The sequence below is a fragment of the Macrosteles quadrilineatus genome, unplaced genomic scaffold, assembly GCF_028750875.1.
Source record: "Macrosteles quadrilineatus isolate MER2022 unplaced genomic scaffold, UCM_ALF_1.0 Scaffold_7__1_contigs__length_78375512, whole genome shotgun sequence".
Classification (NCBI taxonomy): domain Eukaryota; kingdom Metazoa; phylum Arthropoda; class Insecta; order Hemiptera; family Cicadellidae; genus Macrosteles; species Macrosteles quadrilineatus.
This window is the reverse complement of record NW_026542600.1, coordinates 78117084-78123192: the sequence shown is the minus strand read 5'-3', so window position 1 is coordinate 78123192 and position 6109 is coordinate 78117084.

The window sequence follows — 6109 nt, the reverse complement described above, 5'->3', positions numbered from 1 at the left end:
AGAACATATTATCATATATTTGATAATATAATATGTCATAGAACTATGATAGTGTAATACCGGCCTAAGTATTGACTGTGTATTAGTATTATCATTGACTAAGGAAACAAAAGTGTTTCCCTTGTCTGTGGTATTATTAACTCTGGCATATAGCCGTTGATTAAATGGCTCCCAAGATATAGAGTGTAAAATACTTACTTACTTACTTGAAATACAGTACTTTATCCTTGATACTGTTGGATAGATTGTGTCAATACTCTTACGACTTGTCAATAAAAAATATTACAGGTGTTCATTTCATTTCATTCATTTATTCATTTCTACGGCAAATACCATTAAACAATACATATCAAAACAAGATGGTCTGCAAAAATAAGTTCAAGAATAGCAAATATACATGGAACAATACATTCAAGAGACTAGACAGATTGTATAGAATGATCCGACTCATTACAAAATAAAACATGCATAAACAAGTAGAATGTGTTTTTAAATGGTGTTTATTATGGTGTTTTTAAAAGAATGCTGGGATTTTAAATGGTAATTGCTTTGATACTATTCTATGTAACTAAACGTTTAATACATCAAATTGAAGCTAAAATAACAAAGTTTTGTTTCCCGTGTAGCAAGGGAGGGCCCAAGTAGCAAAAATCGTTGGCAAATCGTTGGCCCAACGTTTCTGTCGATCGTTGGCCAACGGTATGTTTTGGCACTCAGTCTTACGGTTGGCCAACCAACCAATTTTTGCGGAAGGGCCAACCATCCCATTGGGCATAAACATAAAAAACACAAAATAATAAAGATTTTGTATGAAAAGCATAATTATGAGTTTGAGTAAATTGATTAAATAGTTCATAAAATATTATTTTGAAAATAAAACGAGATAAAATTATATTCGGCCGAGACGGGTCTCGAACCCGGTATCTTCGACATGTGAGCCTCACGTCTTACCTCTGAGCTATCTGTACTTGATGATTACGAGTGTTTTAAAGTGGTGAAAGAGTAGCCGACAGGTGCAATGGTCACAATTAATACTTAAAATATTTTTGATGCTACAGTATAATATGATTCTGTTAATCTGTTTAGGCCTCAAGTAGTTGAATTGTTTTTCTGGTAGTTGGAGAGGATACTAGTATTTGAATATAGATTATTTAATTACCATTAGATTAGTAGGCTACTGTTATAATTGATTGTTATATAATTAATTAATCTTTTCTCTATAAACTATTAAAAACTTATGCTTAAATAAGTTAAAGAATATTGTAAAAAAAAAATTGAATTATTATTATATGTTAAGCAGGTGTTCCCCACTGTATCTAGTATCACAACATCATCTGACTACATTTATTATAGATCCAAACTTTTACAATATTTGTCTTATATTCTGCTGCCTTAACATTTATGTACTTTTAAATAAATCAATTTGTTTAAATTCGTTTTAGAATGTTTTATACTTAAACCCAACGATTCTTTCCTTTGTAGGGCCAACGAATACCAGTTTCCGTTGGGCCAACGTTGGCAAATCGGTAAAATTTCTGCCAACTATTTCCCAACCGTGGCCGACCATTTCCCAACGTTGGGCCAATGGAACTTTGACCTTGGAATGCGCAAAGCAGGTGTGCTGTGGTAGGCCGCTATTGCGACTTAACGCGCCTGACGCCAGTGCAATGTTTACGGCGCAACAGAAGACACAACGTGTAATCTGTGGATCACAGAGATTGCTAAATTAAAATCTACTTGATGATAAACAAATTTGACGCTGGTTAAATGAGTTTTGCGACACCGTAGTGTTTTGAAAAGACATTAACCTGACTGGCTAAAAACAAGCTATGACATAGTCGAAGAAATCCGACAATTCTGCATCAGAAGTCCCAAAAAAATCGATTGCCCGACGAAGTCTTCAGTTGAACATACCCAAATCAGCACTTTAAAAGATAGAGTCTTTGTGCCTAAAAGATTCAGTTAGGACATCAGATAAACCCGCGATCACCCTAAGAGTGTACAGAATTAGCCAGTTTTACACTCATTTAAGATTGATGATGAATATTATCAATTTTATTAAATTATTCCGAATTGTATCGAAGTATGAGAAGAATTTTTATTTCCCCTTCAATTTGACGTCTAAATCATTTAATTTTAGACCTATATTGAATAGTCCCCGAGCAACGACAAAACCGTTTAAAATCCCGGAATTCTTTTTTATAAACACCCTGATGTATTTGAGTCAAACTCTTCAGAGTTGTCAATAGCATATTTACACTATTTACATTTTAATGTGGCGTGGCGGATGTATTGGACTATGATTGGAAAATAGGTTCCTCCACTAAATATCCCAAATTAGACTAATGGTAGCTTACAACTACCAATCCTTTGCAAATGCTACGGCTTCGTGCAAGAGTCTGGCATTCAGCGAACATCAGAAGTACTTAAGAACAATTGAGCACGGTATCCCTGGGAATCTCCGTTATTTCTGGAGTCACGTATTCACTCTAAAAAAGTCTTCCACAATACCATCCCGTCTTGTCTACAATAGTTCCATCGCAACTGAAGCTGATGACATGTGCAACCTCTGTAAGAATTTCTTTTCTTCAGTTGTTACAAAGCCAACGGAATCATTTGATATGTCAACCTTTGGTCACCTTGGAGACTCCCAAACTTTAAGGTTTAGCCCACGTGAAATCTTTGAGAAACTTGAAAAGCTCGATGACACTAAAGGTTGGGGTCCTGATGGCATACCTCCAAGGGTATTGAAACACAACAGGTGTTTACTGGCTCCACCAATCTGTGACATATTTAATGCCTCAATGGACACTGGTATCTTTCCTGATGCATTCAAAAGGGCTTATGTGGTACCGATTCATTTCGATGACATCCCATATGGGATACCCACGGGACATCTCTAAACTTGTAGTTGTAATGGGTTATAAAAATAAAGATCTACCGGACATCCTATAGGGATGTCACATATGATCTCATGTAGGATGACCATAGAATGTCCTTGGGACCCAAATTTTTATCTTCAGGACTTTTCATTTATCCTGCCATGGATTAGACCGAATAGTGGACCAGGTGGACAAACTCCACAATTTTACAATGTTTCACAAAATTACAAACTGTTTCTATATACAATTAACAAAAACATCATTTTCATTTTAGTTTATGCAATAATTCACAGATTTTTTTTATAGATTGTACTATCTGTTGTTATCGATTCAACTATCACGGTGTTACCTTCTTTGTAAAACTATCCTATTCTTGAGATGTCCTATGGAATATCCAGGAGCTTCCTACTATATATAACCTTATAATGTTGAAAGAAGATACATTTGTATATTTATTTATACATTTGTTTTAAATTAATTTTTTATTAAAAAAATATTAAAACCGTTTTAAAAATCGCTTAACAGACCAAATGGGTTTCTTATAAAGAATATGCCCCCAGGCATATGAATTTGTTTTCCTCCAAACGAGAAATGCAATGATACTGTAAATATCCGCCTTGGAACACTCCATCCCTGTACTTTTCCATTAGTTTTGTGTTATAAGGAATATTATCTTGTCAGTGTATAACACCATACTATACTTCACTAAGAAAGCGAGCCACTGGCAGGAAATACACCTGGTCATATTGGGGTTGGTTGCTAGTTAGTGCATTGAGCCCATGTGCCCAATGAAATTTACCTATATGCCAATAGTTCCCGACTGGAGTCCCACTAGACTGTGCACTTTTTTAAACGTACTATTTTTACTTTTGGCAGATAGTAGCTAGGTGTTTCCTATCCTATCACTTGTTGAATTTAAAGTGCTGGGTTTTCAATTAAACAGCGCACTTAAACTTGGATGTTAATTAATTATAGCAGCCTTTTTCAATGCCAGGTGTCAGAAGTTCAGAGGGAGAGTGTAGATCACTTTAACACCCAGGATAAAGAAACTGTGTGCTTTTTATTCCTCCCATCATACAATAAGGACATATGTATGAACATATTGCTGGGGTGTTATAGGAATGATGATGATCTTGGAATTTTAATGAAGAATATGGCACATTAATGGATATATTGGCTGTAGAATGTTGGCACGTCAGACTTTTCAGGCTGTTCAATAACATCACTTAAAATGGTGGAATACCGCATGGTAGACTGGTACGAGATATAAGTCAGAAGATATGGTCTTATGTCTCCTCAAAATAAATGTATTAAAGTGCTACAAAACTAAATTAAACTAATTAAATTTTATTCTTTACATCAAAACATAGCAAAGTTAAACAACATTAAATATCACAAGGAAATTATGTTTTCACTAATATAGCTGAGTGATTTTACAGGTACTAGTGCCAATAGGGACATATATTATTAGATAGAACACTTCCTATCAGGAATCACTGGTCATGAGTAATTAATAATAGTTTCAGATTTATATTTAAGTTTTACTTTTAAATAACTTATTGTTTTAACACTACTTATTGGCAGGTAGAAATATACATACTACTACTTACAGCCATGACAATTTGTACCCCAGTTGGTACTTGGCCTCAGCAATACAGCGCCCCATCTGTCTCTGTTCTCAGCATCTTCTTCTTTAATTCCCAAGAGCCTCATATCTTGCTGGACCTGATACCACCATCTAGCTCTTGATCTTCCCTTCAGGATGGTTTTCAGGTATTACCCTGTTGATAACTTACCAACAGGGTTCCACGTTCCACTAACTACTGTTAATTAGTGGAAACAGTGTATTGCCAATCCCGTGGTTGTGGAAACAAAAGGGTAAGCGAGGGGTTTTCTTCGGCTGATGTGGTACTTGGTACTGGTAGGCCAATGTCAGACAACCCATAACCGGTCATGGGTACATTACTACTACTATTACTAAGTCATATGGGGGTTGAGCGTTGGGCAAACAACTCATCTTGGAAAAAATCAAATGTTCAGAAACAACAAACAACACATTGCCTCGGATGTAGAGATAAACTAGAAACATATGAGACAGTCATTTCGCACAATATTTCTATTGGTATGCTGTTTTAAATTCTGATATTAAATTTTTACAGTGAAAGTAATGGAAGTTAATTTACAATGGCTTTTACTTTAGACGAGAAATTTGTGAATAAATGTTGTAAGCCTACATAGCACCAATACTTGAGTATGATAACATTTTAAATGGTAGAAAAAGGAGGATAGCAGCTAGCTTACCTTGAAAGTGTGGGTAGGCCATAGAACAAGTAGAAAAATATTTTTCTACTTGTTCTATGGCCTACCCACACTTTCAAGGTAAGCTAGCTGCTATCCTCCTTTTTCTACCATTTAAAATCCTGGCCTAGAGCCTTTCCTTAAACAAAACTAACCTTTATGATAACATTTTGTCATTATTAAATATTTCAGACAGTACTTTATAATGTCATTGGTTACAATGAAAAACTAAATCTGCTGGAAAAAGTAATATGTATGCTTTATATTTTTAACCTCCTAAATTAATTAAATACCACCGAGCAATGCTCCATCCCATGGTATAAGAAAATAAAGCTGACAACTTCCATGGTCTGCATGTTCCCTGTGGTAGGGTTTTTTTTCATGTTAAGATAATTTCATTTAATCTGGAAGATTCAGGGCCAAAATCGTGGATTGATAAGGGCTGACCTTAAAATCAAATTCAATACTGAATCTGATAAAGAGAATCTTAATCTGAGTCTGATGAAGTCTTTAGAAATGGGCTGAAGAGTTTCTATACTTAGCTGCTGTTGAGATTATTATACTGTTACTTTTTTTTGTTTCTTTATCATTGTAGTTGTTGTTTAAGTGATTTATTTTACTGTTACTTGTTTTATTTATTCTTTATCTTTGTTGGCTATTTACCAAATTTGTTGTTCCCCATGTTTTATTGTTAAATATTGTTGTTATATATTGATATATTTTTGATACATTCTTATTTATTAGGTTATTTTTAGTCTGGTCATATTCATGTTATGTATGACATGTATTATGTAATCCTGAATGTAACGTTTTGCCATCATTGTATGTATATGAAAATGGAGTTTTTCGTCCATAAATAAATAAATACCAAACCAAACTATTTGTTTACTTGTATAGCTGCTAAATCCCCACTATAGACAAACCTAAAG